Below are 12,247 nucleotides of genomic sequence, written 5' to 3' on the forward strand. Positions count from 1 at the left end.
AGAGAGGACAGAGACACAGGACCCGGAACGATACAGGCCAGAGCAGGAGTGTGCCACATCAGGAAGAGGGGACAGAGACACAGGACCCGGAACGATACAGGCCAGAGCAGGAGTGTGCCACTTCAGGAAGAGAGGACAGAGACACGGGACCCGGAACGATACCGGCCAGAGCAGGAGTGTGCCACTTCAGGAAGAGAGGACAGAGACACGGGACCCGGAACGATACAGGCCAGAGCGGGAGTGTGCCACTTCAGGAAGAGAGGACATAGACACGGGACCCGGAACGATACCGACCAGAGCAGGAGTGTGTCACTTCAGGAAGAGAGGACAGAGACACAGGACCCGGAACGATACAGGCCAGAGCAGGAGTGTGCCACTTCAGGAAGAGAGGACAGAGACACGGGACCCGGAACGATACCGGCCAGAGCAGGAGTGTGCCACTTCAGGAAGAGAGGACAGAGACACAGGACCCGGAACGATACCGGCCAGAGCAGGAGTGTGCCACTTCAGGAAGAGAGGACAGAGACACGGGACCCGGAACGATACCGGCCAGAGCAGGAGTGTGTCACTTCAGGAAGAGAGGACAGAGACACGGGACCCGGAACAATACCGACCAGAGCAGGAGTGTGCCACTTCAGGAAGAGAGGACAGAGACACGGGACCCGGAACGATACCGGCCAGAGCAGGAGTGTGCCACTTCAGGAAGAGAGGACAGAGACACAGGACCCGGAACGATACCGGCCAGAGCAGGAGTGTGCCACTTCAGGAAGAGAGGACAGAGACACGGGACCCGGAACGATACTGGCCAGAGCAGGAGTGTGTCACTTCAGGAAGAGAGGACAGAGACACAGGACCCGGAACAATACCGACCAGAGCAGGAGTGTGCCACTTCAGGAAGAGAGGACAGAGACACGGGACCCGGAACGATACCGGCCAGAGCAGGAGTGTGCCACTTCAGGAAGAGAGGACAGAGACACGGGACCCGGAACGATACCGGCCAGAGCAGGAGTGTGCCACTTCAGGAAGAGAGGACAGAGACACGGGACCCGGAACGATACAGGCCAGAGCAGGAGTGTGCCACTTCAGGAAGAGAGGACAGAGACACGGGACCCGGAACGATACCGACCAGAGCAGGAGTGTGTCACTTCAGGAAGAGAGGACAGAGACACGGGACCCGGAACGATACCGGCCAGAGCAGGAGTGTGCCACTTCAGGAAGAGAGGACAGAGACACAGGACCCGGAACGATACCGGCCAGAGCAGGAGTGTGCCACTTCAGGAAGAGAGGACAGAGACACGGGACCCGGAACGATACCGGCCAGAGCAGGAGTGTGTCACTTCAGGAAGAGAGGACAGAGACACGGGACCCGGAACGATACCGGCCAGAGCAGGAGTGTGCCACTTCAGGAAGAGAGGACAGAGACACTGGACCCGGAACGATACCGGCCAGAGCAGGAGTGTGCCACTTCAGGAAGAGAGGACAGAGACACGGGACCCGGAACGATACAGGCCAGAGCAGGAGTGTGCCACTTCAGGAAGAGAGGACAGAGACACGGGACCCGGAACGATACCGGCCAGAGCAGGAGTGTGCCACTTCAGGAAGAGAGGACAGAGACACGGGACCCGGAACAATACCGACCAGAGCAGGAGTGTGTCACTTCAGGAAGAGAGGACAGAGACACGGGACCCAGAACGATACCGGCCAGAGCAGGAGTGTGCCACTTCAGGAAGAGAGGACAGAGACACGGGACCCGGAACGATACAGGCCAGAGCAGGAGTGTGACACTTCAGGAAGAGAGGACAGAGACACGGGACCCGGAACGATACCGGCCAGAGCAGGAGTGTGCCACTTCAGGAAGAGAGGACAGAGACACAGGACCCGGAACGATACCGACCAGAGCAGGAGTGTGCCACTTCAGGAAGAGAGGACAGAGACACGGGACCCGGAACGATACCGGCCAGAGCAGGAGTGTGTCACTTCAGGAAGAGAGGACAGAGACACAGGACCCGGAACAATACCGACCAGAGCAGGAGTGTGTCACTTCAGGAAGAGAGGACAGAGACACGGGACCCGGAACGATACCGGCCAGAGCAGGAGTGTGCCACTTCAGGAAGAGAGGACAGAGACACGGGACCCGGAACGATACCGGCCAGAGCAGGAGTGTGCCACTTCAGGAAGAGAGGACAGAGACACGGGACCCGGAACGATACTGGCCAGAGCAGGAGTGTGTCACTTCAGGAAGAGAGGACAGAGACACAGGACCCGGAACAATACCGACCAGAGCAGGAGTGTGCCACTTCAGGAAGAGAGGACAGAGACACGGGACCCGGAACGATACCGGCCAGAGCAGGAGTGTGCCACTTCAGGAAGAGAGGACAGAGACACGGGACCCGGAACGATACCGGCCAGAGCAGGAGTGTGCCACTTCAGGAAGAGAGGACAGAGACACGGGACCCGGAACGATACCGGCCAGAGCAGGAGTGTGCCACTTCAGGAAGAGAGGACAGAGACACGGGACCCGGAACGATACCGGCCAGAGCAGGAGTGTGCCACTTCAGGAAGAGAAGGCTTGGTGAGAACAAAAGAGAAAAACACTCAGCATGTGACAAGGAATGGTCGTATATAAGTATTTAAGAAAATAAGTTCACTATATAAGTATGGTCATATCAGGCCCAGTGTGCATAACTGTTAGACCCAGGACATCACGGCCATGTGCCCCCCCCTTGGATCTAGGCCTGATATAACATCAGCAGCTGCCCATGTAGGAATAAAATTCTTATATGAATTATTTTTAAAGAAGCTCTTTTAAATCCAGAAGCATATATATATATATATATATATATATATAATAAATGTGTGTGTGTGTGTGTGTGTGTATATATATATATATATACACACAGACACACACACACACTGTTTATAGTGAATCCAATCGGAATAATTTATATTGTAAAATATTGTTTTTGAAACTTTAGTATGCAAAATATTTTCCTGATGACAGGCTTGTGTTAATATTTTCAGGGCAACCATCATAATGGGACATGAACAGAATGATCAGCTGAATTTGTTTGGCCGTCTTATAAAGATAATCAGTACTAAAGAAAAACAAACACGTTACGATAGCGGGGATCCGTGGGAGTATTTTTCTGAGCATTAGCCACTTAGTGAAGCGTTAAACACAGCGTTTGCGCATATCACTCTTGCTAAATATAAACAAACAGCCACGTAATGAATTACAAACCTCACCCACGCAGTGAAAGAGTGCAGAAAAGGGAAGGAGGCTGAAAAAGCACAGACCGCGTTTCGCCGCAATGGCGGCTCGTTCGGCGAGGCCGGCATCAACCACGGACACGGGACCAGGCAGTGCTGACAACACCGGGTGTCCGGGCTCACTGCCAGGCCTGAATCCTGTTCTCTCCCACACAGCAGGGAAACTGCGTCACTGGAGCCGGGGGGGCCAGTGAGGCCGCCAGCAGAGCAGACAGACGAGCCTGGACGCCGCCCAAGGCCAGTTTACTATGGGACTGAGTCAGGTGTTTGGTAATCCTATAGGATGTTTCTGCGGGGGGCGAGGAGCAAGCAGATAAAGGATAAAGCACTAGATAGTGAGCCAGAGGAGAGAAGAAAGAGAGATAGAGAAAAAAGAGAGGGAATAAAGGACGGCAGAAGGGGCAGCTTGGTGAGCCAAGGCCAGAGGGACAGGGTCTTCTCAAACATTAGCTATTATTTTAGGGGACCTGGGATGTGGCTCAGTGAGTTAGGACACTGTGCTTGTTTACAGGAGGTCGTTGGTTTGAATCCCAGGGCCGGCAGAACGAACCCCTTAACCTACAATCACTGCAAGGACTATTTGGTCCAGCTTTCTGAATTGTGCATTTCTTTGGATAGCAGTGTTTGCTAAAAATAAATGTAAAATATTCATTTCCAAGTTTTACTCTGGGGATTGGTGTGTAATGGCAGGCAGAACAGTCACATAAACATCCACACTGTGAGTAGGGGATGGGTAACCCTTGAAATGACATGCGATCAGAGCGTATCCCTCTTTCGGACTGATGTCAGCCAGCATGCAGCACGCTGCTCAGACTGCACCACAAGATTGAATACTTACAGCCAGAGATAGTTCCAAGAACTCAGTAATTCCAATTATTATTACTACCAGACTTAGGGACAGTCAATATAACACTCAACAAATTTATGGCGTGAATTATAATAATCTTAGATTCATACACACACATAAACCATCAGCTGCTAACCTACCCCTGTACATTGAATATGACACTCTCGAATGTGAGATCTCTTATAAACAAGACATTTCTTATTAATGACCTGATTTTAGACAATAATCTTGATTGCATGTTTTTTACTGAGACATGGCTTAGTACCGATGGACCAACAATCCTTCTGGAAGCCTCACTGTCAAGTTACAAGTTCTTATACTCCACCAGGAAAGGTAAAAAAGAAGAGAGTACCGCAACCATCCCCTAAGCCTCACTTGCTGTTAAAGTCATTACATTTTAAACATCTTCTGAACGTCATTCACTTATTTTTAGCAGCTCTTGTATACTGTATATGACCATTTAGAGACCACCCAAACAATGCACCTCATTTGTCGTAATTATTCATGTGAACTATGACAGAATTATCATTTTAGATGATTTTAACTTGCATGTGTACAATCAGTCAGACTCGTTTGCTACAGAATTCTTAGGTTTGCATAACTATATGGATTTTATTCAGCACGTTACTTGGCCCACTCATTACAGAGGGCTCACATTAAACCTTATAACAGAGACTGAAGCTCAGAGGGAGAAACTTTATTTGAGAAACAAGCACCAGCCTTTATCCCTTCCAAACAAGTAAAAAACCTTTGAGTCGTTTAAACTAAGATCTCAGTTTTGTGCCTCAGCACATAGGCCCATTAGAAGCATAACTAGAAGACTGCATTCTATCAGCTTAGGAACACTGCCACACTTCATTCTATCAGCTTAGGAACACTGCCACACTGCATTCTGTCAGCTTAGGAACACTGCCACACTGCATTCTATCAGCTTAGGAACACTGCCACACTGCATTCTGTCAGCTTAGAATGCAGTGTGGCAGTGTTCCTATCAGCTTAGGAACACTGCCACACTGCATTCTGTCAGCTTAGGAACACTGCCACACTGCATTCTATCAGCTTAGGAACACTGCCACACTGCATTCTGTCAGCTTAGGAACACTGCCACACTGCATTCTATCAGCTTAGGAACACTGCCACACTGCATTCTATCAGCTTAGGAACACTGCCAGACTGCATCCGTTTCTCTCTCAAGCCAACACAGAGACGCTAGTTCACGCTTTTATTACTTGCAGGATTGACTACTGTAATACTTTACTTTCTGGTCTCCTTAACTAGAGTACATCTACAATTGCTTCAAAGCTCAGCCACATGTGTATTTACTCAGAACATAAAGAGGGCACACGTTACACCGATTGTAACATCTCTGCACATGCTACCAGTCTGCTTCAGAATATATATATATATATATATATATATATATATATATATATATATGAATGTTGTTGATTTCTAATTGGTCTCCTGACAATTTTATTACTTGGTATGTCCTCTTTTATTTTTTTATTTCCAATCATCTTATTCAATATTTAATTATTCAATATCTTACTTATTTCTTTTTATCCCAGAACATCCATCTCTTTTTATCTCTGTTTTATTATTATTATTCTGTCTCTAATGTTCTGTCTCTGTCTTTATCCTCCTTTTACATCCCACCACTTATACTTTTATTTTATAGTTGCTTGTACTTTTTTCCTCCTCTGTCTTTATCATATTTATTTATCTATCTATCATATTTATCTATCTTTTCCTTGTTATTAACTCACCATTCATAATTTTACTCACTGTACTCTATCCTGCCCCCAGCGATTCCTCATTTTCACCTTTCTGAGATCTTCAGTTCCTGTCTTTATTCTCATTTCTATCCTTTTATTTACTTATTTAACTATTTCTTTGATTATTCTTTTATTTACTTATGCATTTATAACTATTGCATTCTGTTTGTAGGAAAAATATAAAGTCTGACTGATTGATTGATTGATTTTTCTTCTGCTTAAAAACTGATGTCTAGGGTGTTGAATTATGCAAATTTTTTTCACAGATGCTTCATTAAAGAGTAAAAAAACATCAACATGCAATTAGCAGCTAAAATAATTTCATATTTCTTGGGCAAAACATTTATGAGCATTAATATGTAATATTCAGAAACATAGTTTCTGCAGACGGGTGCTGTTCATCCACAGATAACACTGGACGCCCTGTGACGACACAGGCAGGCACAGCCTGCAGACGGGTTCTGTTCATCCACAGATAACACAGGACGCCCTGTGACCTCACAGGCGGGCACAGCCTGCAGACGGGTGCTGTTCCTCCACAGATAACCCAGGACGTCCTGTGACCTCACAGGCGGGCATAGCCTGCAGACGGGTTCTGTTCATCCACAGATAACACAGGACGCCCTGTGACCTCACAGGCGGGCACAGCCTGCAGACGGGTGCTGTTCGTCCACAGATAACACAGGAAGCCCTGTGACGACACAAGCAGGCACAGCCTGCATACGGGTGCTGTTCATCCACAGATAACACAGGACGCCCTGTGACCTCACAGGCGGGCACAGCCTGCAGATGGGTGCTGTTCATTCACAGATAACACAGGAAGCCCTGTGACCTCACAGGCGGGCACAGCCTGCAGACGGGTGCTGTTCATCCACAGATAACACGGGATGCCCTGTGACAACACAGGTGGGCACAGCCTGCGGAGGGGGGCTTTACAACTCGTTGCTGACCATGAAGTGAAAAATACAGCCAATCACTTTCAGAATTCTGGATACGAGTGCTATGTCTGTTCACCTTTGACCGCTGTGACACTCATGATGAATCACATGGATTTGTGTGTTGGGGGACTGTTCCCTGGGTGTCGTTTAGGGAGAGAATAGCTTCTCTAACATGGCACAGCCCCCAGTGGCCAAAAGACCCTCCTGAAATGCCCTTTGAAGTATGACATCATTGACGGCATCAAGTAGAGGTCGTCGTCTTTCACCCCAAAAGCCAGCAGGGGGCCTCAATTCTGCAAGTAGCTAATAGACCACATGCAGTGAGTCATTCAAGACTTTTTAATCTCACATGAGCAGCATGCATGCTAGAAGATCAACCTTCTGGAAGGTTCACTCAGCACATAGTATAGCACCATGTGCTCTCATCCATTCTTCTGATTGGCATCCAGCAGGGGTTGAGCAATTTGTGCACAGCAGAGGCAGCGGAGGTGAGTCCACTGCCCTCACACCACACGTACATCAACTTACCTGAACATAGGTGGCACTGCAGCGCTGATATGGCTAATGACAGGATTGGTCCTTCCATTCAAACCTCTGTCCACTGGGCTTTGTCATGCATAGTATAGCTGACAGAAGACGCACAGTGCAAGTGGTTGTAAGAGTGAGACCTAAGTGACCTAAGTCTAAAAACGTACAGGTCAAACCCGTAGAAGAAAAGCAAACAAATACTTTTTAAAAAGACAATGGCTCGCTTTGAACAAAAGCATGATATGTACCAACATTTATGCCTGAATAGCCTCTTAATTTTTTCTAAAAATCACCAAAAAACCTCTGAAAATGAAAATAAATGACTTGGGGTTGGAGCGGAGGGAGGCGGATGCCCTAGGGGATGGTATGGCCCCTCTTCTTTTCCTGCGAATTCCATGTTTACCGGAGCAAGACGCGGGCCGGAGGGGGTGGTGGGGGCGCGTCCCGATGAAAAGTGGTCTGTTACCAGCAGCTGCTGCCCGGTTTATAATAAACAGAGCTGTGCGGGTAGGAACCATGGCTTCTGTTTTATTTGGACGCACATCAGTCGGGCCTGCCTCATTAGGATGGGGGTGTAATTTGAAATCTACCCCCACCCCCCCATGCTTTCTGAGGAGCTGGTGGCAGCTTTGGCTCGCAGGATCAGGGCATGATGGCAGAGTGAGACCCTCATGTGTCCTATTCACACTCCGTCAGTCTTCTTTTTCTGTTTTTACGAAACTCATCCTCAAATCTTTATCCCTCTCATAAGGTTTCCCGTCTTCCCTGGAACTGTGCAGATGCTGCTAACAGACTCGATTTCCCCCACCCTCGCCGAGACATAATGAAAGTAGATTGTGCCACATTTCCTGTTCGTCACAAAGGAAAAAAGTACAACCCGAGGATCTGTCTCCCCAGAGCAAGGGGGCCTCATCACGTCGCCACATCGCCGCTGTCGGCCGTGAAGCTGACATTCTGCACACTTTCCTAGATCAGCAGAACTGTCGCCGTGGCGACCAGATTCTAGAGCACGGGACAGCGAACGGAGAACGCCGGGCCCCCAAACATGGAGAGGGCTTTCCCGTAAAGCTCTGATCCCTGGGGAAATGGGACATTTTTTCTAATCTACTGTAAACAAACGCACTGCACTGTGTGTCATTAACCCCGGTCTCGTCGCATTTATGGCGCAGCTCTTTGCAGGAGATGCTTCTATCCCCACTGTGATTCGAGCATCACAGCTTGCGTGAATGTTAATGAGAAACACCATGGGAAATCCGTCACTTAGATGCGCTCACGGGCCCTCGTGGCCAATTAGCTTCACCATCAATGTGGGGTCGACCCAGACAACAGGTCACCATCACATCGGAAAGTATGTTTGTTTCGGTTCGTAACAAGAAACTAAATGATGGATCTCGTTCTGAAGGGCTGGTGTCAAAATAAGCCATGTTTACTGTATGTGCTTTGGGGGTTGGTGGTAATTATGATCAGTGGGGAGGAAATAACCACCAGGGGGCAGTGTGTACTCTAAAGAGGGGGGATGAGTGATGGGGTCCACAGGGGACAGGATGGGTCCATACATAGCCGTGCACAGAGTCATGGACACAGAGACTCGGCACAGAGTCATGCAGAGAGACAGACACAGAGCCACAGCACAGAGACATGGACAGAGATACGGCACAGAACCATGCATGGGGCCAGGCACACAGGGCCAAGCACAGAGACACAGACACAGAGCCACAGCCCAGAGCCATGCAGAAAGACACAGACACAGAGCCATGCACAGAGATACGGCACAGAGCCATGCATGAAGCCAGGCACACAGGGCCAAGCACAGAGACACAGACACAGAGCCACAGCACAGAGACATGGACAGGGAGACACAGCCCAGAGCCATGCAGAGAGACACAGACACAGAGCCATGCACAGAGATACGGCACAGAGCCATGCACAGGGCCACGCACACAGGGCCAAGCACAGAGACACAGAGCCACAGCACAGAGACATGCACAGGGAGACACAGCCCAGAGTCACCCAGGGACCAGAGGGCGGTCAGGTCTGGGACTGAAGAGTGGTCTCTGAAATGTTTCCTAATGTTTCTCAGCATAGAAATGCTACAGTAACCTTTCCGTATACATTAAGAATTTAAAGAATGAACAGCTTTCTGTTAAAGGAGCTATATATTGCCAAAAATGGGTATGATATTTAGTGATGTTGCCAGTGCTTCCAGCAAACACATATTGTAGCCCAAACTTGGAAACATGTAGTTTCCTGCTTCCTGTGAGATTCTAGTGGCTCAAGCCCTCCGTGACGTCATCAAGCCAGTATCCGAAAGCTTCATGGGAAATTGCATATTATTCCCTGGCCTCCTGCATACATTCAGTTGATCTTCTGACTGCAGAACAGCCAGAGACCCAGACGGACTAAACAGACACGGCTTAAAAACTGCTGCTAAAAACCAAAGTCGCTTTTTGAAACCCATTGCATTGATGACACGTCCCTCAAGCATGCCTAGTCTCCAGCTTTCTCAACCCGGGGACCAGCCTTTATAAAGCACATGACAGCTGTCGTTTTTAATCTAAAGTAAACACCTGCCGTTCCGAACTGGGCCTGAGCAGTCACCATGACAGAGACATTTTTATATTTTGTCTGCCCTGCAGGATTGGGGGCAACCATACATTTTCCATAATGATTTATGAAGGAGGCAAGAATCCCAATGTGAGCATCAGAAAAGAGGCAAAGGCAGGAAAAACGTTCTGTCATCAATTTTGGAGTAAAGAAATGCACACAGGGCGGACATGAAGGCACAGATGAGTGTTGTACAATAACGTGGAGCACACACATGCGCACGTAATCGGACATGAACCCTAACACACCCTGTGTATGCTGAGGATCTCGAACATAGCAAACTGGATCGTAACATCAGAACCACAACCCAAAAAAAGTACAAAAAGGACGAAGAAAATTGCAACTGATACACCAAATGTCTTCAGGAAAGGAACATCGGTGCTAAAATCGTTACAGACGACGCTTTCTGGTTCAAATGTCATTTCCTTTCCTATACTTTTTTCTCCACCACTTTCCGAGTTTCTTCGTATCGTCAGACGAATGGGGGCTCTCTCGCGCAGCCTGGGAGTCGAATCCTCAGACGGAAGAAGCTGGCCGACTAAAATGCCGCATGGGTTGGCATTTACGAAAGCCCTCTAGGATTTGGACAGACGCATGTGGTGACGTCATCCCAGTACAGATGCACTTCTTGATAAGTAACGGAGGGCTAAGTGATCGTGGCCACGAAGCATCTGAGGTGGGATGTCTGAAACGGACAGGAACAGGAACAGCACCCTCCCTAACACCTCCGTGGGTCTTTTGGGGATGTGACAGTGACCCAAGTTTCAAAACAGCAGACAAAGGTTGAGCACAGAATGACACTGTACTGTCCAATCAGCTACCAACATGCATGCCTTCTTCTCAAACATTGGGAAAAATATAACGCATAAATCATCAGTCATCAGTGTCAGTGACATGAGAGAGAATTGTACAACCATTAGATACACGGAAGCATAACAACAAATGTGGTGCAGTGGCCTACTCTTACCAACCAACAAATGCCGTGCACTTACCCACGAGGAAATGATGCAGCCACACAAAGGGGTTTATGGGTATTGTAGTTCTTTATAATGCTAGGTGGGGAAATAGGACTGCAGAGACAACCATAAGGGGGAGTCAAATTGTAAAACCCTGGGGAGATCTGGGTTATTAGTGTAGATTCTTAATTGTTGGTTTGTTATGGTGGAATGGAGAAATGGTTTTACAATATCTAAGGGATAATGTAAGGCTGGACACATTATGGACAGATTGGGGAGGTTCAGACTGGACACACTCTGGACAGACTGATCAGGGTCAGACTGGACAGACTCTGTACAGACTGGGGAGGTTCAGACTGGACACACTAATGGACAGACTGATCAGGTTCAGACTGGACACACTCTGGGCAGACTTTTCCATTTTTTACAATCAGATTTAAAGCCCTTTTGCAGTCATGCTGCTTCAGACTGAACCGGAGAGATTGGGGAGGTTCAGACAGAGCGTGAATTCCCATGGGTGTGTCTGTGGGGGGGAGGGGGGCGGGGATAACATAGCCAGTGTATCACTGCTGCACTAATAATGAGAGGAAGTGTGGGATAAAAATGGCAGGGGAGATGCAATCACAGGGACAGGGGGAGAGTTCTGCACCAAAGAGGTACACATGAAAAGAAGGCTGCTGCACACACTCAGAGGTCCACATGCTGCAACCGTGACACTCACCCCCCCCCCTACACTGGTGGCCCACATACTCACATGCCTGTGGCACTCATATAATCAGAATCAGCTCTGCAAGGTCCCCTGTGATCTATGCGCATGTACGTCACCACACACACACACACACACACAGTTCAAGGTGAATCCCCCCTTCTCCCCGCCGTCTCTGACAGCAGGCTCCTTTTGCATGCGAGCGCTGCATCACTGCCTGCGTCAGACCCACTGCAGCAGCGGAGGTGGGGCTCAGCCTGCGGCAGTGTCGCAGGACGCACTCCACACCCCGTTGAACCTGCACCAAAAGCATAACTGGGAACAGGCATGCGAGCAGCAGAGACATGCCAGGATTCCCCCGCAACACGCAGATCGGGATGCTGTAAGATGGGGGATGAGCCTGAAGCCGAGTCTCACACCATCCAGAACATGACCCAGGTACACAGTCATTCCTGCTCCAACACACAAACAACCGTCAGACGCTCTCTGGCAGCCAACGTGTCACGGAGAACAGCACAGAGCACTAGCAGCTGGAATCGTTTATTAAAATGACACACGTGTCCAATTACTCATCCGACAGCCCCCAGCACATTCACGCCGGGGCTCTGTTTGCTGTTTATGGC

Source organism: Brienomyrus brachyistius, chromosome 1 (genome assembly GCF_023856365.1).
Source record: "Brienomyrus brachyistius isolate T26 chromosome 1, BBRACH_0.4, whole genome shotgun sequence".
Classification (NCBI taxonomy): Eukaryota; Metazoa; Chordata; class Actinopteri; order Osteoglossiformes; family Mormyridae; genus Brienomyrus; species Brienomyrus brachyistius.